Here is a 25,103-nt window from a genome sequence, read left to right on the forward strand (position 1 = left end):
AAAATAAACACTTGCTAATAACACTCTCTTTGTGCATTAGAGAATTACCTTTGACAAGAGGGCCCTCAAGTGTCTGCAAGTTAAACGTACCATCAAGAAGATAAACAAATTAGATTTAAGGGACAACTGGGCGAGCCATGGTACTCTCGTATCGGAGAGGAGAGGGCCTGCGCGATTCCCTCGCAGGAGCAGGCAGCAAGATGTGATAATGATACCATTTGTCGCCAGCTGCTCGCTCCCGTGAGGAAATCGTCGTACGTGCATGAGTTGCTGTTGAAGGCAATCGAACTTGTGCACGTTTGTAGCCTGAAAAAGGCAATCGATGGCTACAGGGCTCTTTCCTATGCAACGCATGCGCACTGCGCATACGAGACCTAAAAAGGAAAGCAAGGTGCAGAAAGAAGCAAGACAGGTTCAGAAAAAAGCAAGAGAACTGCAGCAAGAGGAAAGAAAAGCACAGAAAAAAGGAAGAGAGGCGTAGAAAGAAGAAGATAGGTGCAGAAAGAGGAAGAGAGGTGCAGAAAGAGGGAAGAGAGGTGCAGAAAGCAGTAACAGAGGGGCAGGAAGAAGCAAGAGAAGTGCAGAAAGAGGCAAGAGAAGTGCAGAAAGAAGCAACAGAGGTTTGGAAACAGACAAGAGTAGTGCAGAAAGACGCTAAAGAGGATTAAAAACTGGCAAGAGAGTTTCTAAAGAGGGAAGAGTTGTGCAGAAAGAGGGAAGAGGGTTGCAGAAAGAGGCAAGAGGGGTGCTGAAAGAGTCTAGAGGGGTGCAGAAAGAAGCAACTAAAATGTAGAAAGAGGCAAGAGAAGCGCTGAAAGAAGCAACAGAAATACAGAAAGAGGCAACAGAAGTGCAGTTAAAGCAACAGATGTGCAGAAAGAGACAACAGAAGTGCAGGAAGAGGATAGCGAGGTGGACAAAGAGGCAATAGACATGGACAAAGAGAGAAGAGATGGAGAAGGAGACAAGAGAGGTGCACAAAGAGACATGAAAGGTGCACAGAGACAAGAGAGGTGCACAAAGAGACAAGAGAGTTGCAGAAAGAGACAAGAGAGGTGCAGAAACAAGCAAAAGAAGTACAGAATCAAGAGAAGTGCAGAAAGAGGAAGAAAAGTGCCGAAAGAGGAAGAAAGGCCCGGAAAGAGGAAGAAAGGCACATAACGAAGCCAGACAAGTGCAGAAAGAAGCAGGAGCGGTGCAGAAAGAAGAGAGTGAGGTGCAGAAAGAGGCAAGTGAGGCACAGAGAGAAGCAAGAGGGGTGCAGAAAGGAGCAAGAGATGTACAGAAAGAAGCAAGAGAGGTGCAGAAAGAAGCAAGAGAAGTGAAGAATGAAGTAAGAGCGAGAGGTGCAGACGAAGCAAGAGAGGTGCACAAGTGTCACATTTGTCACAGAGTGATTTAATAGTATGTTTTTATTTCTTGCCCTCATTGATGACTTATCGCTGTCAGAGAGGTCTTTCTTTCTGCGGCCTTCTTAGAGGAGGTAAGATTTCTGTGTTAGTGATAAACATTTTCCAGCTAAATAAAACATAAGGCCCGAGCATCCTCAGCTTGCAGCCTTGCTCCTTGAAGCTTTGCGCCTGCTACAGAAAGGAAGAGCAAGCCGGGGACAATAGCTAGCATTGATTAATCTGGTCTTTGTGAATGGCTCTCCTCCTTCTGCGCACACAGAAAAGTGGCGATGGGCTCTAGGAGCATGCTGGAGCATGTTGGTTCTTGCAGTCACCACCAACTCCCTTGCAGACTAAGCCAAACATTTAATTATTTGCAACAAAGTGTAGGAGAGAATCTAAGACGTCGCCCTTCTAGGTCACTTTACATCTAGGCCTCTTAAGACTCTTCTACTTACTATATTGAAAAACAAGAGTGATTCCATGAATAAATAGCCTTGTGTCTTGTCAGGGGTACTAAGCGCTATGTAATTGTGATATTATTCCAATCCATGTTTGTCAAAATATATCCACTGACACTGACCATGAGTTGGTGTGTTTCAAGGTTGGATATCTGTTTCCCAATTCGTGTGACATTACCTGGAAGTACTGATTTCCGTTGCTCGCTCCGTCCCCTGCAGACATGTCCAAGTCTATATTCTTTTTTTGTGGATGGGGAAGCTTAAACTAAGGTTGGTAACGACATCATGTTCCAATTTATATCATTATTCTACAAATCACTCCATGCATTTTTTATCCTCATCACTTGGACGGATCATCTTACCTGAACCATAACTACAATATACTGCACCATTATTGAGTCTGAGACATCTTAAAACCCTGGCTTAAACATGGATTCTTTCTATTTTATTTGTCTTTGTCTCGACATGCCATACTGGCCCACGTTGTGCAGGTGCAACTCTGTGTGTCCCAATTAAGTGGATATGATTCATAATATTATCCAAATGCCCATATTCCACTAGCCCTAAAAACGTCAGTAGACAGGTAAGGCTAGGCTAGCCGTGTACCAGGCCAGGCCACCCAAAAAGACGCTGTGATGCAACCACATTAAACAAAAAGCTACAGGTTTCCAGACAAAATCACCGGAAAAGGGGAAGGCACCGCTGAAGTATCATTTCAGTACTTCACATCTCCCCTGGTTACTGTGACAGATATGCAAATCCATACTCTGCCATAATTGCCAAGATAAGTCTTTATTTAAAAAGACAACCTAGTGATAATTTTAAAGCACAGTTTAAGCACATGCAAATACAACATTTCAATAAAACTGAGCGTGCAACTTCGTTGTTTAAAGAACTTGGGTAAGGAGGCAATCCTGTTATAAATACTACAAGTAACCAGTGGCCTCAGCAATCACTGCCCCTTTCAGTGAGACTTCAGCAGCATAAGCTAAATACACAAAATGCTGAGCTGGTGAAGGAAAGCACAGGGATGTGCAGGGCTAGTAAGTCGCTCAGTATGGCACGTACACAAAAAAAGCAGTATTAGCCAACTCAGAGAGAGCTGGCCTCTAGAGAGGAAGGGGTGGGCGATACCTTGAGCTCAGCATTGCTTGGTTTTCAGCATGGGCTGTGTTAGAAATGGGATTTCTAGTTGGCTAAGGCTTGCGCCAAAGCCAGGCAGAAACCACCACTCTAATCAGGGCATGGGAGAAACACGCCAAAGATAACCCCTGCTCACCCCCTTGGTAGCTTGGGACTAGCAGCCAGGCTTATCCAAGAGGCAATTTGCAAAGCGTTTGCGCAACACACACACATAGCAGCAACAAACTAGGCACACGATAAAAGGAAATCCACACAAGGATATATACAAGATAGCCTTTGTATTGTCATAGGCACATTAGAGACATAATCACACATTTACACTGTGCCATCTGGCACGGGCAATATTCACAGGGGAATTACATACAGGACCAGGCCAATCGGGCCACGGTCAGAACCATCAGAACCGGTAAGTAAGTATAATAACCACAACCAGTAACTACTGGTACCATAATGACCTAAGCATTATCATATTAGCCATAAACCCATACTAGGCCCAAACTTCACCAGCATAAACACATTACGCAATGGGCCTCACCTGCATAAACACATTATGCACTAACCCCCTAAGCATAAAAACATTACGCAAATAGGTACTATTCATCAGAACATGACATTAGGTATCACAAGCATAAACACATTATGCAATAACTCAGGGTACAGGGATCACATTTGGCAATAATCTGGCAGGAATTTAGCAGTGCACCGCCGTAACACCACTACCAGGTGTATACATCACCTTAAGGCCTTGCTCCTTCTCACCATCCTACCTATGACCCCAGGCCAACTGGCCCTCTTGCAGTGCTTAATTGCTCTATGTCCAGCAAAGTCAGGGTGCCAAGCTGCCACTCGCAGCTACAGCAAAAAGTGCGCAATGCACAGGCACCAATGTGCCTCCTGGGACTCCTCCATGCACCCTGGCTTAAACATAGCTGCTGCCCACTAATTTCTGGGCAGCAGTAAAGCACACACAGCCAGGCACCACCGTGCCACTTCTGTCCCTTTAGGGACTCTGCCATTCAAAATATCCCCCACATCATTGTAGCCATTGCTCTGGCACCCATGTGCCCTCTGAGCCCCGCTCCAAGACTCTAAGCAAATGAAATTTCCCCCTGTTATGCAGCTGCCCTCTAGCAAGCGGGGCAGCTGTACCAAACTAGCCACATAGTGAGACACTGTAAAACAAAATAGGGTTGGCTCTAATCAGCAAGGCTGAGCCTACATATCACATAACAATAAGGATTGCCAATACTGATAACATTATTTCAGTAAATAAACTCGTCATCCACATCAAGAGAAATAATTCAAGATAGGGTGTTGCTACTTACTCGCAGTTATTATTTTATAGAAATTCAATGATCATAACATGACATTAGGCATCACACCAAATCGTTCAGACCTCTTCAGAGAGATTTTGGGGGAGCCGACGGACTTTGCCATTAGGATAGACAGAGCGCACAGGGTGGGACCACCGCGCCGAGCCTCGGCCCCTCCCCCAGATATCTTGGCCTTCAAGTCGGACTACCCCTTGAAAGAGCGGATCCTCCGTGAAGCACGACGGCAGCAGTCCCTAAGTTTCCGGGGACACCGGGTTGCCCTTTTTCAGGACCTCTCGGTGATCACGCTTCAGAAGCGCAAGACTTTCAAAATTGCAACAGATTTCTTGAGGGACCACAACACGCAATATTCCTGGGGCCACCCTTTCCCGCTCATCTTCAGGTGGAATGGAACACTCCACCAACTTCGCTCTTTGCAGGATAGCGTCTTGGGGATCACCGCAACGGACGACGCTGTGCCCACTCCACGTAGACGTCGCACCACCAGGGATGGTTGGCAATCAGTGACACAGAGGCGCCCCTATGTGCCCTCAGCGTGGCCGGACTCACCCACCATCAGAGCGGACATGGCTGAGGCAATTCCGGAGGTGGACAGGTCCACTGCAGCTGGCGAGGTCGCTTTGACAGCCTAAAAGGACTCCAGGGGGAGATTGATAAGGCATTACTGGAGTAGCAGGTTTGGGGGTCCGGGGGAGGGGGGTGGCGGGTGAGTGGGTAGTGGCCAGACGTCCACTTGAATACCTTTCCGCAGACTTGTCCGTTCTGGACTGGACTGGGATAATGGGTCCTCGGGCCCGACTGGGAGAGGGGGGGGGGAAGAAGGGAGCTATTGGGGTTGGGTTGGTTGTGGTTTGCGGGGGAGGGGGTGGTGGGAGGTTGTTGGGGAGTTTCTGGAGGTGTTTGGGGCTCAGGGAAGGGGAGTTGGGAGGTGGTTGTGGGTAGAGGGGGGGGGGTCCATCCAGTGCTCTTGGTGCGTATACGCCGCCCTGAAGGGGGTTCCCGGGCTAATCTGGCCCAAGCTCCTTACTGATTACTTATGGCGACCCTTAAGGTGGTGACCCTGAATATTAAGGGGCTCAACAATCCGGTTAAAAGAAGAGCGGTCCTGTCTCTACTAGAGGGTACACAGGCGGACATCTGCCTTCTGCAGGAGACTCATTTACTGGCGCGTGATTGCCATAGGATGCACTCATGCAAGTTCCCCACACAGTTTTTTTTCCTCGAACAACTCCAAAACGGCAGGGGTAGCGATCCTAGTGTCTGGGTCCTTTCGGAGGGAGGTTCTCCACAAACTCGCGGAGCAGAAAGGGAGGCTTTTGGCGTACAGGTTCAAACTGGGGTCACTGACGTTCACTATAGGGACGGTATACAGCCCGAATGACCATCAGGAACGCTTCCTTCACTCTGCCCTGGTGGACATAACAGCATCCCCAGACAGACATATCATTATAGAGGGGGACCTGAACATGGTGCTCGATTCCTCTATGGACAGATCAACACAACGTTACCCACAGACGGGGGAACTGTCGCAAACTGGAAAGGCCCAATTGGCGGATCTCGATCTTCACGATCTATGGCGCTGATTTCACCCTACAGACAGGGACTATTCATACTATTCACATGCACACAAAACGTACGCAAGGCTAGACCACATTATAGTCACTGGCCCAGTCCGTGACTTGGCCACAGCTTCTGAAATTGGGGTCCTCTCTCTGTCAGATCATGCACCGGTCTTGGGCGTCTTCATGCTGCCGTCGACGCAGGCTCCTCGCGGGATGTGGCGACTCAGAGATGCTCTCTTGCATAAGAAACCAGTATTGACACGCATAACGGAGTCGATCAAAGAATACCAGTCCCATAACGACAATGGGGATACCTCGCTAGCAACTCAGTGGGCAGCGCTTAAGGTGGTCTTGAGCGGTGAATTCATTGCTATCTCCTCTGCAGAGAACAAGGAACGGCGTCAAAAACGTGACGAGCTGACGCAAAAGGTCCGGGAACTTGAACAGGTGCATCACCGTACGTGGGCCCCCAGAATCCCGGAGGCAGTTGTAGGCAGCGAGGAAACTCCTGTCAGCGTTGGACATGGATAGGGCCGAATATGCGGTGCTGAGGTTGCAGCATGCGTATTATACAGGAGGGGACAGGTGTGGCCGACTTCTAGCGAATAAATTAAGAGAGTCACACCAATGTCGACGAGTGAAAGAGATTGAGGTTGGGGACGGAGTGACAGTTTCGGACGATGCTCAGATAGCCGAGGCCTTCCGGCGATTCTATGCTGAGCTATATACGGAGGACCTCCTGGGGGAGGGAAACGCGGAGGATTACTTTGATACGATCACCCTCCCATCTTTTGCACCGGCACAGACGGAGTATTTGGAGAGAGAAATCTGGGTCGAGGAGGTGATTACAACCATCTCCAGACTCAAGCATGGCAAGGCCCTGGGCCCTGACGGGTACTCCACGCTCTTCTATAAGACGTTCAGTGCCATGCTGGCGCCCATTCTAACCAGACTCTTTAATTAATTCTCAATCTCGGGTGCCATTCCATCCGATCTTCTACAGGCGATGGTGTCAGTCATTCCCAAACCAGGAAAGGATCGGACCAAATGCAGCTCATATCGGCCGATCTCTCTCCTCAACGTTGTTCTCAAATTATATACGGGGGTCTTTGCGGCAAGATTGGCGCTCCACCTGCCGGGACTGGTGGAGTCGGACCAGGCGGGCTTTATACCGGGGAGGCAGACGGTGGATAACACCAAACAGATAGTACACATCTTGGAGAAAGCCTCCAGAATCCCGGGGGAGCGAATGCTGTTATCTGTCGACGCTGAGAAAGCGTTTGACCGGGTGCACTGGCCTAACTTAGAAAGTGTGGATTGGAGAAAAGTACTGCACTATGGTATTCAATTGCTATAGGTTCCCAACTGCGGTGGTACGGGTGAACGGTTGTAACTCCCAAGGATTTAACATCGAGAGGGGCACCAGACAGGGCTGTCCGCTGTCCCCGCTTCTCTTCGCCTTGTATATGGAACCGTTCGCCCAGAGAATACGCCAAAACCCGAACGCGACAGGCGTAAAAATAGGTGGATACGTCCATACGGTCAGCCTTTATGCAGATGACGTGATATTCTCCCTGGACCATCCGAGGCGAGCTCTCCCCGCGTGTATTAGCGAACTAGAGGCTTTTTCGTCGGTGGTTGGCTTCCGAATGAACATGGGGAAGTCAGTGGCATTAGATCTCTCCCTAACGGCTGCCACTCGATCGGAGCTACAGGGGCTCTTCCCTATGCACTGGTCGTCGCACCAAGTACAGTACTCAGGTATACTGTTGGCACCCACGTTGCCGGCAACGGTCGCATCTAATTATGAGGCTTTAAGTAAGAAGATCAGGGAGGAGCTGGGAAGATGGGGCAAGGGCATGATATCCTGGCTTGGCAGAGTGGCGGCGGTCAAGATGACAATCCTCCCCCAGGTTCTGTGCCTGTTCCGGGCACTGCCACTCCAGCCTCCTAAGGGGTGGATCCAGCAGACTCAGGCGGACCTGGCCCGTTTCATTTGGCAGGGCCGCAAACCACGACTTAAAAGAGTTCTCACGATGATGGCTCCGGAGTCGGGGGGACTGGGTGTCCCGGATCTGCGCAAGTATTTTCAAGTGGCGCAATTGCGGTATCTGGTGGAGTGGAGTAGATGGGAGTCGGACAAACCCTGGCTCTTCCAGGACCAGGCGGTCGCAGGTTGCCCGCTACAGGAGGTGCCCTTTCTGCTTAGGGCTCACCGCCCTCCTAATCTTTATGCGTCCTTTGTTATGCGGGTCCCACTGAAATTTTGGGACGCCACCTACAAGGTCCACGAGCTCACTACGTTCCCCTCCCCGTTTACGCCAATAGTGGACACCAGGGTTGGAACCAGGAGCCTTTACGCATTGGCGCACAGCCGGACGTAGGGCGCTCTCACAATTGTATGACACGGATGGGGTCCTTCCTTTTCAGAGACTTAAAGAGGATTACCGGCTGTCTGAATCGGACAGGATGCGTTATTGGCAGGTGAGGCATTGGGCGACACAGCCACAGGTGAGGGAGTTGGCTGACAGGAGGTTGTTGCCGTACGAAAAATGGTTGATCACGCGCAAATCTGACACTAAACACATCACTGATCTTTACAAAATGTTGCAGCCGCCACCCTTCCACTTTCACAACCCAGGCAGGGAGCGGTGGAATCGAGAACTGGGCAGACCGCTGAGCCATAGGGAATGGGACCAGATCTCGTATCGGGCTAGGCATTCTGCATACCATATAGGGCTCACCGAAATGTTCACCAAAGTATCGACTTATTGGTATTATACCCCAGAAAGTTTACACAAGGTGAATGGTAATGTTGAAAACACCTGTTGGCGAGAGTGTGGACAGATAGGCACCTTGACACATGTTTTATGGGACTGCCCCCTGCTGGAATCCTACTGGAAAGAGGTGATTGACGAGATCGACACACTTTGGGATAGAGCTCCCCCGCTTCCCAGCTTATACCCTGTTAGGCCTCCCAAATGGGTTGATGTACCCCCTGAAGTCCCGTAGGGGTAGACAAATTGCAATAGCATTGGGATCAGCGGTGCAAAACATCTTCATACACTGGCACTCGACTGTCATTCCCTCCACCACGGGTTGGCTTCATAGATTGTGGCATGTCCTGGGTTATGGAAAAACTATCACTTATGGTGGCTGGGGAGGTGGAACAATTTGAGGAATTGTGGCAACCATTCCATGCACTACTAACCACGGAATTTAGAGAGCTCACATGTCCAAGGTACCTCCGATTGCTGAGACTCACTCCGCCATTGGCCCACACTGCTTAAGGACTCACTCTTTGGGCATGGGCGGCACCGACGGGCAGCGTTATGGACATGACGTAAAAGGCAGGACAAGCTCTGGATGGGGTGGGTAGGGGACGGGAGGGACTGGGGAGGGCGAGGGAGTTGGGGGGTAGTTCTGCAAAATAGGAAAGAGTACAGAGGGATTGCACCATTTTTGTTTTGTATTATAATGGAACTTTCTGAATCTAAGCCGAAGGAGGCTATGCTACACGGACTTAGTGCATGACGCACTCATCTGGGAAAGCCCCCCGGCGTATTGCGCAATCATTCTTGCTTGTATGTTTATTTTTTCTCTCTCTGTACTCATTCAATAAAATACTTTAAACATAAAAAACAAGTTTACATGGGCCGCAAAGACCCGACACACCACCCACCACACCCCCAGTCCAGTGGCCGAAGAAATCACAGGCTTTACCCCACATTCTCCCTTCTGGTCCTGTGACGCTGCACCTACCGGTCGTGCCCTCACTTTCTTCACCCGTGCCCTCCCTACTTTTACCCGTGGCCTCTCTCCACTCTGATCCACAGTCTTTCCCACCGACACATTCTGCCACAGTGCCCCTTTCCTTCTCTCACCTATGGTCCAGGGTTCCCCCATCCCCTCTAACGGGTTAACACTAGAAGTGCACAAGTCCTTTACTTTCCCCCAGACTTGACAGCATACAGTGTGAGAGCTGCTGCTCCAATAGGCAGGAGCTGTGTATCTGTGCCCGCCCTGCCCCTGCCACCTCTTAAAGCCAGCCGCACACTCGAGGATCCAACGTTTACCTGGCCGGGACTTGTGTGGGCTGTTCTGGGTGATGCGCTGCATGGGTGAAGGTGCTGGCACTACAGGATACTGCGCCCCACCCCTCGGGTACCTGGGCACCAGGTGGACGGGCAACCCCTGTGCATCTCTAACTCTAGGACTAGCAGAGCAGAGACTGAAAGGAAAACTGCAGACATATGCTGACTGAGTGAGTGTCCTCAGACAACCGTGGAAAGAGTGCAAGTTGTGCATGGAGGCACGGTATGCACATCGGCACCTTCTGTGCACCTTACTGCAGGCTGAGCGGTCCAAGCCCCGGGAAGGTAGCTCAGTGGGTTATGTAGAGCGGGTTAGAGTTTGAAAGTTCTGTGCCAGGGTGGACAGCGCTGACATTGCTATGATGAGGCTGGCTATGCACAGTTTTGTACACGATCTCTACAATCAATGCGCTGTGTGCCAATGAAAATGTACAAGGACTATACAAGACGGTGCTGTACACTGACTGGCCAGGTGTGCCATTGTCAGAGGTGACATTATGTACACTGCTGCATCAGCGGTGAAAGTGTGCAGTGTTGAGTGTGCGCATGTATGTTCAGTGACAGAATGCATACACAGTTGTTCCAAAGATGCCAGGGTGTCACAGGCTGCTATTGAGCATAGTGCTGTGAGGGGGATGAACAGCGCTGTGGGGGTGCGCTGTATGCCCAGTGGTGTGAGGGGTCTGATAGCATGCAGTTGTGTTGTGAGAAGATTAAAATTGCGCAGTGTCTCACTGTCATGCACACAATGATTTTTCGGGATTGATGCTTACAGTGGTATCTGTGATAGGTGACTATGCACGGTACTGTGTAAGGAGTGCCCATCTACTTTGCCCTAGAAGGCCCTACACCAGGTTTATCAAATGTCTTTCAGTGTGTAGGATACTGTATCAAGGTTGCCTTGTGCACAAAGCTGCACAGAGGCTGGGCATGTGCACAATGCTGCACCAGAGTCATGCTGGACATGGGCAATTAATGTTCAGTAATACAGAGATGTTCAAAGGGCTGCTCAACTGATTCTCGATTCTTGGCTAACCGCACAAATTACTCTGTGCCAGGGACTGCTACCCCACATGGCTCCACTCTGCACATCTGCACTCCCGCTCTTCCCTACACTCTACCACCACAACCTCTCATGCAGGCTTTCAACACTTTCACTCACTTTCCCTGCACCTTCACTTGCCGGACTCCTCTTCATCCTCCCACATTTCTCCCTGTCTGCTTCCATCTCCCTCTGCCTCATCTCCCAGACTTGTCATTCCATGACCCGCTGCCCCCCCCCCCCTGTCGTGTGTGTCAGCCCGGGCCGAGACAGCTTCCTGGGCCCACACACAGTTTCTGAGCTCCCAGCTGCACCCGAGTGCTTCACGGGTCTCTCAAAGGCCATTCACTTCTGCAGCGGCTCCGGAGAGCTGGGAAAGGCAGCCATGAGTTCCTCATCTCGGGGATGAAAATAAATAAAATTTTGTAAGCCGAGGGATGGCTACTGGGTCCTGGGGAGGGCTGCCGGGCAAAGCTACGCAGCCAATGTGGTGGAGTGGGTCTCGGCCGGCGATCTTCCCTGCTCACTGCGGCGGCTCTAGAGTGCCGGGAGTGGCAGCCATGAGTTCCCCTTCTACCTTGGAGAGCGCTGACAGGTGCAACAAAATCACACTTTCTTCTCTGCCTCTACTCGGGGCTGCTGCTCTTCCTGCTCCCGCTGCCCAGCTTCACTGTGCTTAGTGCCAGCCGGAGCTGCAGTGCAGGTGGCGCAGGATAGCAGGCACCAGAGGGGGGCTAGGGAAGACCATCGGAGAAAGACCCAGGCACCGCGCACCTTCTGTGGTAAAAAACACTGATGACGCTGGGATTCTCATACAGATTTTTCCTTACCAATCCTTAGAAACCCTGGCCGATTGAATCTCTTTAGTATGCAAAGAAGTGTAAATGAAGTTCTCTACTTTCGTACTTATGACAATTTTCCAAATACAACCCAAACCAAAGGGTCACTGACTACGCAGTAGAGTTGAAAGATTTATTACAAAGCCAAAAACAACTGAACATACAAGCACCTCAGCAAGAGGTTCAAGAAATAAACTGGCACTAATACAAACATAAGCCTACGCAGGAGTCTCAGACGACTCAGAATAAAGAGCAACGTAAATTCAAGTAGTGTTAGGCAAGCAATAACATTTCCCACTGGAAGTCTCGACTACATCTGCTCCAAAGAGAAATAAAAGATTAATCTATCCCTACACTAACTCTAAGGTGACATCAAAAGATCTTGTCTAACGCCAGACCAAAAAAGTGGGTGAACAGGTTTATTTGCGCGCTGGCTAAGCTCCCTCAACCATCTTACTGGAGGGACTCTCCAGAAAAAAATTAATATGTCTTACTTCAGGCAAGGGTTTACAAAGAAAAAGCTGCTTAATCAGCAAAAGTTAGAAGGGTGCAAGATCCAACACAAACATACATGAGTCAAAAAAAGGTACAAGCTAATATTTATCCAATAGTGTATGCAAATGAAAAAGAGAAAACAGAGACCAACAACAAGGGTACATATCAATCATAAAATCATAAAACTTTGACCCTCTTCATGTATTGGTCTGTTGTTGTGTCTTTCATATTTTTCTTAAACCCAGTACACCATCCAACAAAGGGCAGTGAGTCAGCCCACTTCAGCCATTGGCAGTTAACTTCACATTGAGTGATAGCATTCTGCTACCTCACAAAGACACAACCACGCACAAAGCAGTTCCCTTCAGGGATTATTACAGCAGTGACTTCCTTTTGAGACTAAAAATATTTTTTACATCAATCATCCTTTTTATATTAGCATACTGGTGAGGTACAGGCAGCCAATGATGACCTACTGGCTCATTCCCCTTGGAATTCTTAGTTATTAATTCAAACCACCTGAAAATGCTTTCTCCCTAATATCCCACAATCCCCCATGTTTTTACCACCCTGCTCCACTCACACCAGGGATCCTTTGCTAGATTCAAAAATGTTATCTTATGCCCTTCTTGCATCTGAGGGTATGGTGTGGTCTTCACCTCTAACTAGCCTGTGTTTCTCTTTTCACCTGTGTTCTAATGAGCTCTCCAAATATAAGGACCATAATGCCCCTCCGGCCTGAGATTCGGGTCTCTGGCTCTTAGGAACAATGCAGTCATCACACCTTAGCTCTTGATGCAGCCTGCATTTATCAAGCCTGAGATTCATGATTCCCAGTTCCCCTCTCTCCTTCTAAGAACCATCCAGTCATCACACCTAAGTTCCCGAGGCAGCCTGCATTACTCCATCCTGAGACCATGATTCTCTGTCAGCACTCTCTCCTCCTAGGAACCATGAAGTCCTCACACCTGATCTCCTGGAGCAGCCTGCACTTCTCAGGCCTGAGATCCATGATCCCATTTCCCCCGCTCTCCTGCCTAGAACAATAGAGTCATCAAACCTGCACTCCTGAGGCAGCCTGAATTTCTCAAGCCTAAGATCCATGATTCCCAGTTCCCCCTACCCTCCCAGGAACCATGCAGTCCTCATACCTCAGCTCCTGAGGACGCCTGCACTTCTTAGTCATAAGATTCATGTATTCCCCTCTCCTACATATGTTTCTGACCTGTATAATCTTTTTCCTAACCCCCACGTTTCTTCTTTTTCAGCAATGGGTGATAATAGGCTCTTGCTGCTATGGGCCGTACTAGCTGTCCTCTGTGGTGAGTATAAAACAAAATGTATTCAACTGAGGTGGAACTGCGGCTCTCACCTCATATGGGGCATGTAGAGTTGCCAATGCTTCCAATGATTGGGCATTAGAGACATTTATTGTCCAAAGCAGAATGACCAGTTTCTTGTGGAAAAAGGTCTGTAGAGGGAAGAGTATGACACAGTGATCCCTAATTACACTTGTGCAATGTTGCTGAGATTGTATATCAGTTATTCCCAAGTAAACATATTTTTCAGCAGCTGACTGAAGATTCTGTGGGTTCATAACATATTAGAATGAAGGCTACCACTTTTCAGTTTTTACGTATTTTTACAGATCACTACAGAGAGAAAAAAAGTGTTTCATATCTGCATTTATTATTAAAAATGGAAAAATACAGGAAATTGGGCTTGTTTTGAGTGACCGTTCATAAGGGTATTAATTGTGTGAGAGTGCTGTGGCAATGATTTACACATTGCCTCAGCTAATATTTACCTGCAGGTGTATTGTTATATTAGATCTGGCTGCTTAATTTGCTAAAACACTTCAGGCCTCAAAGTATTATCGCTCATTAGACAGTTAAATAAATGTGGAAATATACCACTTTACAACTTCAATTATTCACATATTACAAAGAAAGTATGAATAAATACTGATAAAATGGCCAACATTTAAATATGGATAAATACAGCCAGAAATGTTAAAAAAATAAATATCATAAAAGCGTGACCCTTAATTATAATTGTTAAGAGGGAAGGTAGATTCCTTGCTATAGAATGCTAGGCCCCTCAAACCCGCTGGCCCTTCATGAAGCTGCACTCAAAACTTACTATCTGTCCTGACCAAATCTGGTTGGTTTTTAGGTCGAACCTAGAGTAAGTGAGCAAGCGCTGCTCTAGGGAAGATCTGTGGCAATTCAGTCCGTAAGGGAAGCCCTGCCTACCGCGCCCATATTATTTATTGGCTTGTGACTTTGTCCTCCCTAACTGCTGCCTTCCGATTGGTTTATACACTTGTTAGTCCCTCCTTATGACGGCCATGTCATCATTTGTAAATTTCTATGGCTACTGGCCCCTTTACCTCTATTGTTGCATGGTATGTGTTATTTAGATTGTGAGCACTATTTTCTTTAATGAGGTTCTCCTACTGTCCGTGCCTTCTCCCCCGCAGTCTGTGCCTTCTCGCCCCCGCCTGCACCCCTGTGCCTTCTTTCACCTCCCGCGCACTCCTGTTGTCTGTGCTTTGTCGCACCCCCACCCACCGGCACTCCTGTTTGCAATGTAATAGGTCTCACATAAATGCGAGTCTGATTGCATTGCAAATGCTTTTTTTTGGCAGTGTTTGTCTTAGATTGAGAGGGGCTAAAGTCTGACAGAAGCTGAAAAGAAGAAATGCGCGCTTGATATTAAGCAGCCGGGCTTTGAGTCTGATATCAGGGGCCCGCTCTGAGGCTTTACCAGTTTTGGGGATGTGTCACAACTGTGATAAATGTTAGGGATCCCCACGGCCACACCTATCCCAGCGGGGTCCAACCTTCCTAAGTCAAAAGCCATCAGAGGCAACATTTCCCACAATGCTTTGTGCTTGGGCCAGAGCACGCACTGCCAACCTTTACACTGTTTGGGGCAACCAATCCTAAAGTGATTACATGAAAAGAAAAGACACTGTCATCGGTTTGAAAACCAAGACAAGTTGCCTAAGTGGCCGCATGAAGTATTGCAAGTGAATAGGGCGTTGTCCTGATGCTACATAAAATAAATACTTAAACAAGCATTGGCAGTGTCTATAGGTCTGGCTTTACTAAGTTTACCTAGCTTAACCGAGGAATACAGAGTTGGCACTACACTTTTCCCTATACATCAATTTAAGTGACTCAGTAGACATCAATGTTGCATAAAACGTACAAGTGTTTTTAATTCATATGGAGAAAAGGCGTAATTCTTGCATTAAAAAAGAAATAAATTGAGTACCCTCCTTCACTCTGTGACGGTTCTAAATAAAGAAGTACAAAAAACTGGAGAATGCGGCAGAGATGATGTATGAGGGACGAAATAGTTTGTTCATAAATCTTATGGTTGCTTACTTAAGGAGCTATTTGCATCCCTAAAAGTGGTCATTGGGCGATATGATATCACGTTGATGCTTAGTTGTCCTGCAGAGAGAAGTGGGACCTAGGAAATGATGCACCTTTCACCAAATGTAATATTTCACTTGCCACCGATACATATTTCTTGTGTGAATGCTTGACACGTATTCATATATCTCCATGACCACGTTGCTCTATCTATGTGTACTTCTCTAGTTCAGTGTCTCACTCAATGGAAGATGTAAAACATAATGGTGATCACTTTAATATTTATAACCAGCGATAAAGCTTTACCAGATGCAGTATTACACCGCCCTTCTACCAAGAGACACATAATGAGGCTTCCTCCTTGTTCTTATTTCTATCATTCTCACTCACTCTTAACCTCTTTTGGCTGCCTCATTTGGCTCATTCGCAAGTCTTTTTCCATATCTTAATTCTCTTTATTGCTCTCAATCTCTTTCACTTTTTGACCTCACCATCCAACCATCTTTATCCACTCTTCATACCCCAGCTCACTGTCTAATGTTCCTCTCTTTTCAGTCTTTTATCCTCAGTGCTTAATGTTTGGCCTTATTCCTTGTCTGCTACTCTCTCCACCCTCTCCCTCCTCAAGCATTGCCCTTCTTACTTTCTGCTTCACCACCTTTCGCTTTATCTCCTTGTATTTTCTCTTCTTTCTATAAAATGAGCACCACTAGATTCTTTCGCAGGCTTTTACTCTTTTCCCATCTTCCCATATTGCGTCTCCATCTTGTTCCACCATTCTCACTTCGTCCCTCCATACAGTGTCCCTGTCTCTCTACTCCCTTTGTCTCACAAGACAAAAAATAGTCCTTTGATATATTTGCCAGATGTGGTTCTTTTAGGCTTTCTAATGCACTTGGAGAGCGAGGAAAGCTGCCCCCCTGGGCTCTCACCTGTTAAACTCTAAAATAGAGTTAGCAGATTTACAACTATGTATCCGTAAGAGGCTGATCTTAGTCAATTCAATTCAATTGTTGCCTGTTTGTGAATCCAGTACATTTAATTGGAGACGCAGTAGGTACATCTGTGAGTGGTGGTGGGTGAGTGATACTGTACTGCTATGATTTGATGGACAATGGGGATTTTCATTTTCACAAAGTACTCAAATTTCATTTCTTTCATAGCTTGAGCTTCTAGTTAGGTAGGTAGGCCCTTTTTACTTCCTCATAGAATGGAACACCTGGGCAGAGGTGAACACTGCCTTACCTTGGATCCAACCGTTTGAACTATTTGAAAGCTGGGATTGAAATGCAGGTCTGCATGTTCAGAAGGCCGAAATTTAGCTAATAAATAATATCTCCACCAGAGCTAATCCCTATTGTTAACCTACAGTTGTCAACATATAATGCAGTTTATATATATATATCTATATCTATCTATCTATATATACATATATATATATATATATATTCACTGAAAAAACCATAGGTTATAGACCATATATAGTTAGGAATTAGCATTTACAAAACCTTAAAAATTCACTGAAAAAACCATAGGTTATAGACCATATATAGTTAGGGATTAGCATTTACAAAACCTTATTTTACTCGCACAAAACCATTGAAATTCGCATATATAGTTAGTTGCACTAACTATATATCGCGCACCCGCAATCCACTGCTGATGATGTCACATATTACATCATTCATGACATGGTCAGTGACATCACTGATGACATCATCCAGTGACTGTATGTTTCTGTAAAGTTAAAATATGTCTTACATATTGAAGAATGAGTGGATGTATAAGTGTCTGGATGAAGGATTTAGTAGGTGCATGACTGGCTGTTATGAGAGAGTGATTAAATGTGTCTCACTGAGAGCATGGGTTAGTGACTAAACTGTCTTACTTTGTGCTTCATTATATCTGTTGTTCTGTAAACTGCTGCATGTGTTTATCAGTAGCTATATTATTATTATTATTATTATTATTATTATTATTATTATATAATTGCATTTATTGAGCGCGTAGCTACCCGGAGGTTTCCCGGCGCTAAAGCAAACAGAAGGTGAGCTAAGTGTGAGGGACTAAGGGCATGCAAGTTAAGTATTAAAAAGCCAGATCTTAATTCCTTTGCGGAATGTCAGGTAACAGATTTCAGATCTGCTCTCCTGCTACTCTATCTGAAGTAGTGTGGCTCACTGGTTAGAGGCGGCAGACCCGAGAGCAGAGGACGGCCCGGGACCAGGGTTCGATTCCCGGCGCGGCAGGTTTCTGGACCAGGGTCAGCGGACTCGATAATTCTCTCGCCTCGGTGCCCACTCTGATCAGCGATCACACTCGGCAACTCTGGGCATTAGCTTGCCTCATCTTCACTAACGGCCCCACCAGACCGCCGGGGATGCCTGGTCTCACCCTGGAGATACCCATTAAGGGACCATCTCTCAGGGAAGCCAGGAAGGGTTTCGCAGCGGTCGAAGCGCCTTGGGACCCTACGGGTAAGTAGTGCGCTATATAAATGCCAATACATTTACATTTACATTTACAGATCGCAAGGATTGAGGCAAGGAATTCCATAGGGAGGGTGCGAGTAAAGCGAACGAGCGACCGCCCATTTTGGCTCTGTTGACGCGGGGGATCTGAAACTTGTTTTGTGTGGAAGATCTCAACGTATGGGAGGGAACATATTGCTGCACCAAAGAGGACAAATATTTCGGAGCTTTACCCATCTTGATGTGGTGCATTGTGCAGAGGGCTTTAAATTTTACTCGGCTCTCAATTCGCAGCCAATGCAGCTTGCGCAAATGGATGGCGGCCGAGGACCTGGCAGGTAAGTTACAGATAAGGCGAACTGCCATGTTCTGAACCACCTGATATTTCTTTATTACCTCCTTACAGGCGCCCAGAAGTAGAATGTTCCCGTAGTCCATACGTGAGGTGACAAGGGCCTGGACTACGGTCCTCAGGGTATCAGCTGGAAGCATCCACGTGATTTTTCTCAGCCACCTGATGATGGTGGTACAGGTGGCTGAGACTTTTACAACATGTTGCTTCAAAGACAGCTGGTTGTCAAGAAGGACCCCGAGGTTGCGGGCTGTGGCTGAAGGGGTGGGTAAGGGGCCCATCTGAGGAGGCCAGTGTTGCGGGCCCCAGAGCGATGTATTTGGACCAAAAAGGAGCAGCTCTGTTTTGTCACCATTTAGTTTTAATTTATGTCTGTGCATCCAGTTAGAGATATGTTTCAGTCCAGACTGCAGGGAAGACGTGAGGAGATGTTTATTAGTGGAAAGTGAGTAGACGATTTGCGTATCGTCTGCGTAAGAATAGATTGTGAGGTCTACTTGCTCTGCCAAGAAAGCAAGAGGTCTCACATAAAGATTGAAAAAAAGAGGACTGAGAATAGACCCCTGGGGAACACTGTGAGGGGAGGAAAAGATGGAAGAAACAGAGGTGGAGGAAAAGACTTGAAAGGTGTGATTAGAGAGAAAACTAGCAATCCAGGCCAGGGCAGGGCCATCAATACCCACAGATTTCAGGGTGGACAACAAGATGGAATGGGAGACGGTGTCAAATGCGGCACTCAAATCAAGCAAAATGAGTGCCACTGTCTCCCCGTTGTCCACCTGTCTTCTGATCGTCTCAGACACACCAAGAAGCATGGTCTCAGTGGAGTAGCCAGCCCTGAACCCAGACTGTGAACAGTGAAGAAGATTAGAAGATTCAACATAAGACCTGAGCAGAGAGTTGACGTGCTTTTCAAGAACCTTAGAGTAGCAGGAGAGCAGAGAGATAGGGCAGAAGTTGGAGGGGTTGTTTGGGTCCACGTTGGCCTTTTTTATCAGTGGACCCACCATCGCATGTTTCCATTCATTAGGGACTGTAGCTTCGATCAATGAAGCATTCAAAATATCCAGGATGATCTGGAGTATGGCTGGATCCAAGGTGCACAATATTTGAGGAGGCATAGGATCAAGGGGAGAGCCAGATTTTATTCCATGTAGATATTTTTGAAAGAGCATGGGAGAGATCGGCTCCCAAAAGTGGAGTTGGGGGGCAGTGGGAGTTAAACTAGAGGCATCGGCGAGAAAAGGGATGGGTGGTACAGGCTCAGGAGTGGTAGATACAATAAAAGTAGCACTAAACATAGCGTAGATCTTATCTATTTTCTCCAGAAAGAAATTTGCCAGGGCGTTACATTGTGTAGTGTCCAGACAAGGGTCTTTTGGTGCGGAAGACATGCCAGAAAGATCTTTTACTACTTTGAACAAGGCCTTCGGTCTATTTTGGGCATTGAGTATGGTACTATTAGCATGATTAGCTCTGGCGGTATTACAGGCAGAGTGGTAAGCCAGGAGGGCGGCCTTATATTTTGTTTTGTTATCCGTACAGTAATTGGAGCTCCAGGTGCGCTCCAGTTTCTTACAGCGAGATTTTTCCTGGCGGAGTGAATCATTAAACCAGGGTGTCGGAGGATGATGGATCTGCGACTTATTTCTCTGGGTTGGGAGACAAGAATCTAAGGCTGTTGTCACCCAAGAGCTGACAACAGACACCTCTTTAGTAGTAACAGTGGAAAACGTAGGTTTAGAATATATATGATTAACTATATGAGTTATTGATTGGTTGCCCAAGTATTTGTATGGGAGAGTGAGTGTGTGTGTGTGGGTGGCTGGGAGGTGTGTGACTCTGTGCATAGATGTGTGAACAGTTGATTCACTAGATGTATTGGTTCAAAACTGCATGTGGAAACAGCTGTATGGGTGGTTGACTGTGTGCATGAGTGTATTGGTGAGTGAATGGATATCTCAGTGCTACATGTCAAAGTAAGTACATTTGTAAAACACAGTACATATGAGAGTTGACATATATATATAACTGTGCATAAGAGCCAGTGAATGTGTGAGTGGCTGTATGGATCATTGTGAACTTCAATAAAGGATTGTATAAAAGAGTAAACATGTGTTAGTATATGTTTGAATAAGTAAGGTGTGTATAACTGTATAGTTGAGGAAATGGAGGTGTGATTGATTCTTTGCATGGCTGACTAGGTGTGTGAGTAACTCCATGGATGAGTGACAGTCTGTGAGAGTCTGTTTACACTGTGTGTATGTAAGGTTATATTAGAGTCTGAAGAGGTTCAATGTATTATCACATGAATGATATCATCAGTGATATGATCAGTAATGTCAAATGAGATGTCATCAGTGATGTCACCAGTGATGTCATTTGAGATGTCATCAGTGATGTCATCAGTGATGTCACTGACCATGTCATGAATGATGTAATATGTGACATCATCAGCAGTGGATTGCGGGTGCGTGATATATAGTTAGTGCAACTAACTATATATGCGAATTTCAATGGTTTTGTGCGAGTAAAATAAGGTTTTGTAAATGCTAATCCCTAACTATATATGGTCTATAACCTATGGTTTTTTCAGTGAATTTCAATGGTTTTTTAATAGCAAATATCAAAAGCTGAAAAATGTATTCTTATTTTAATGCAAAAATATATTTTATATGTTTTGTAATATATTTTTATCTATATATATAATTTTTTTGTTTCGCTACCGGTCCGCGCACCGGGTAGCTTCCCGTTAGCTCAATTCGGTTCCGCGACCCGTCCGCGAACCGGTAAACGTTCCGTTAGCGCAACTATCACATTAGAAAACAACATTGTGATGCGTCGAGTAAGCGCGACGTATCGCGTTGCCGCGTAATGCATCTTATGACGCGCCGCGTTAGCGCACCCAGAAGCGCTCCGGAACGCGAACCGAGGCGCGAAGCGCAGCGCCCCGGAAGCGCTCCGGGTGCGTAGCGGGACGCGTAACGTAAGCATAACAGGTCATGTGACTTGTTCATAAAACTTTTCATTGGTTCATTTTACTTTTGGTTTCCTTATGATGTAAGGCTAGGTCATATGACCTAAAAATGACACTTTTCATTGGTTTAGAACATTTTTTTTTCTTGAACTATGCATCCATTCTCCTGAGAAAACTTCACAAAAATTACTTTGATTAACTACTCTCTTCCATCTACTATTTGATTTGAAATCAGAAATTACCTTGCTTAGTTTCCTAATTCTATTGATTACCAAAATAAATAACTTTCGCTCAATTTCCAAAGCCTGATCAATAATTTTCTCTACATTTTTCTTTTTCTTATAAAATGTCACTTTCTGTTGGCCTTTCTTAAATTTTTTTAACAAATTGACAATTATCCTGTTGCGGAACATTCGCCTACGAATGTCCCTGAATTGATTTTCCCTTCTACTGCCATGCACAGACTTATCTCCTGCTCTAGCAGAAACTTTTTTGACGGGCCTTTCCTTTTCCTTTAAATTGTCTCTCTTCTTATGCACTAAAACATGTTCAATACTGGTATTTTTTTGTCTGCAAATTGTTTTTAAAAATGATTTTATTTTCTTACCCGGAGCCTTTTTGGCGACTTGATACGATTTATTAGTACAGGACTGCTGCAAATCTTTACCAAGATGGAGTGTAAGTCGCTTTGCTTCTTTTTGTTTTCTCTGCCTTGAGGGCATTTTTAAAGTTTTCTAAAGATCTTCAGTTAAATCTGTGGAATTTTTTTTTTTAAATTGATATTAACCACTATTACCAAATAGTACACCAATAACAGTAGGCAAACAATTAACACACTAGACCGCCCTCATCGCTGCCACCGACGACATCCGAGCCCTGATTGACAACGGAGACACAGCGGCCCTCATCCTCCTAGACCTCTCCGCGGCATTCGACACGGTCTGCCACCGCACCCTAGTGCATCGCCTCAGCAACGTCGGAATCCAGGAGAAGGCACTGGATTGGATCATCTCCTTCCTCGACGGAAGAACGCAGAGAGTCCGCCTACCACCGTACAAGTCAGAGGCCACCGAAGTCATCTGCGGCGTCCCCCAAGGATCATCTCTGAGCCCCACCCTCTTCAACATCTACATGAGCCCCCTCGCGGCCATCGCACGCCAACACAACCTCAACATAATCACCTACGCCGATGACACCCAGCTGATCCTGTCCCTGACCAACGACCCCGCCGCCGCCAGAGCCAACCTGCACGAATGGATGAAAGATGTAGCCGAGTGGATGACGGCCAGCCGCCTGAAACTGAACTCAGACAAGACGGAGGTCCTCATCCTGGGCTCCTCGCCCTCCGCCTGGGACGACTCCTGGTGGCCCCCCGCCCTGGGCACTGCACCCAAACCGACAGACCACGCACGCAGCCTGGGCTTCATCCTGGACTCCTCGCTCTCCATGACCAGACAAGTCAACGCCGTCTCCTCGTCGTGCTTCAACATCCTGCGCATGCTACGGAAGATCTTCTGGTGGATCCCCACCGAGACCAGGAAGACCGTCACCCAGGCCCTCGTCACCAGCCGACTGGACTACGGCAACGCCCTCTACGCCGGTACCACCGCCAAGCTCCAGAAGAGACTCCAGCGGATCCAGAACGCCTCAGCCAGACTCATCCTCGACATCCCTCGCAACAGCCACATCTCCGGACATCTGAGAGACCTGCACTGGCTCCCCGTCAACAAAAGAATCACCTTCCGTCTCCTCACCCACGCACACAAAGCCCTACACGACCAAGGCCCGAGCTACCTCAACAACCGAATCAACTTCTACGCTCCGAAACGCCACCTCCGATCAGCCAGCCACGCCCTCGCCGCCGTCCCCCGCATCCGAAGTGCGACAACAGGAGGAAGGTCCTTCTCCTACCTCGCCGCCAAGACCTGGAACTCCCTCCCGACCGACCTGCGCCTGACCCAAGACCACCTCTCCTTCAGGAAGAAGCTGAAGACCTGGCTATTCGAGCAGTAACGGCACCCCCCCCCCAAGCGCCTTGAGACCCTACGGGTAAGTAGTGCGCTCTATAAATGTCTTTGATTGATTGATTGATTGACTAGTTGTCAATTCTATCTACAGTAATTTAACAACATAGACAAAGGGGGCAAATTTACAAGGCACTTGCACCATGGGGGAAATGAGTTAAAATTCCAAGAACACATAGGGTCGTATTTACAAGGACCTTGCACCAGGGGAAAGTGACTTAAAATTGCCAAGCAGACATGAGGGCGTATTTACCACACCCATGCACCAGGGGGAAGTGAGTTAAAAATCCCAAGCACACATGAGGGTGTATTTACAAGGCCCTTGCACCAGGAGGAAGTTACTTGAAATGGCCAAGCACACATGAGGGTGTATTTACAAGACCCTTGCGCCAGGGGGAAGTGACTTAAAATTACCAAGCACACATGAGGGCGTATTTACAAGGCCCTTGCACCACCATAAGGTGTGGCCTATCCAGAGGTATGCTGGATTGTCTGTCTGCCATGGTAAAACCAAGAAATATCTAGGAGCAAAAAGGCAGGTCTTGCAGTCACAAAAGTTTGTTTGAGGTGAGGCCTACTCAGGGTTGCAGATGAAATTTTGGCTTGTTGAAGAGTACAGAGGACATAATACATGTGCAGGCCAACAGATGAAGTGAGTCATGTCCACTGCACACTTCAACAAAGGCCAGACCTCCTCTGTCTCCCTGGACAGGCCTCAACTTCATCTGCACAATGTGATTAGTAATGTTAGGAAACACAGGTGATGTAATTGAAAAACGTGCAAATATTTTTGCTCATTTCACAATCACATCACCTGTGTTTCCTCAGCTTAGGTATCTCATTGAGCAGATATAGTCTAGCATATCCAAGAGTACGCAGAAGGTGAGGACTGTATGCAGCAGTGCAATGTACATAATTCTCCTCCACTGACAATTACAGAAGCCTCAGCATATCCATGCCCCCTAAACAGTCCTAAATGTATATCATAATTATCATAGTGACTATGAAACTCTAGCAGTACATATAGTCAAACCTAAATGACTTCAACAAACGAGTTTTTGAACCATCAAACAAGCAAATTATTCTCCCATATTCATGTTGAGAAATGAAATATTTATTTAAAAAAGCAGACCCCTTGTTGTCCTTCTCATAAATGTGAAAAGTATTTCTTTTTTAAAAAAAACGATTTTCTGGTCATAATTTCAAAACACAGCACAGCTCCTATGTACAAGCACACTGTAGCTGGCTTCCTTATTTTCTCCAAAGAGCATACTAATCTCTTTCTAAATTAAAGGAATCTTTTCTCACCTTAGCACGATTTTTAAACACATCATGTAAGCAAATTAGTCTCCCAGATTCATGGGAGAAGTACCTTAAAATTGTCTAGCACACATAGGGGCGTATTTACAAGGCACATGCACCAGGGGAAAATGACTTAAATTTGCAAAGCACTCATGAGGGTGTCTTTACAAGGACCTTGCACCACCTTTAAAGTCACTTTTAAAATGGGGAAAATGATGTGAATGTGTCTC

General features: G+C 46.8%; 1 protein-coding gene across 1 annotated transcript in view; it reads left to right on the forward strand.

Moving 5' to 3' along the window:
• LOC147701270 (IgGFc-binding protein-like) overlaps positions 1-25,103 on the forward strand; it is a 1,577,064-nt gene that overhangs the window by 865,175 nt on the left and 686,786 nt on the right. The window lies entirely within an intron of this gene.

Source organism: Lissotriton vulgaris, chromosome 7, assembly GCF_964263255.1.
Source record: "Lissotriton vulgaris chromosome 7, aLisVul1.2, whole genome shotgun sequence".
Lineage (NCBI taxonomy): Eukaryota > Metazoa > Chordata > Amphibia > Caudata > Salamandridae > Lissotriton > Lissotriton vulgaris.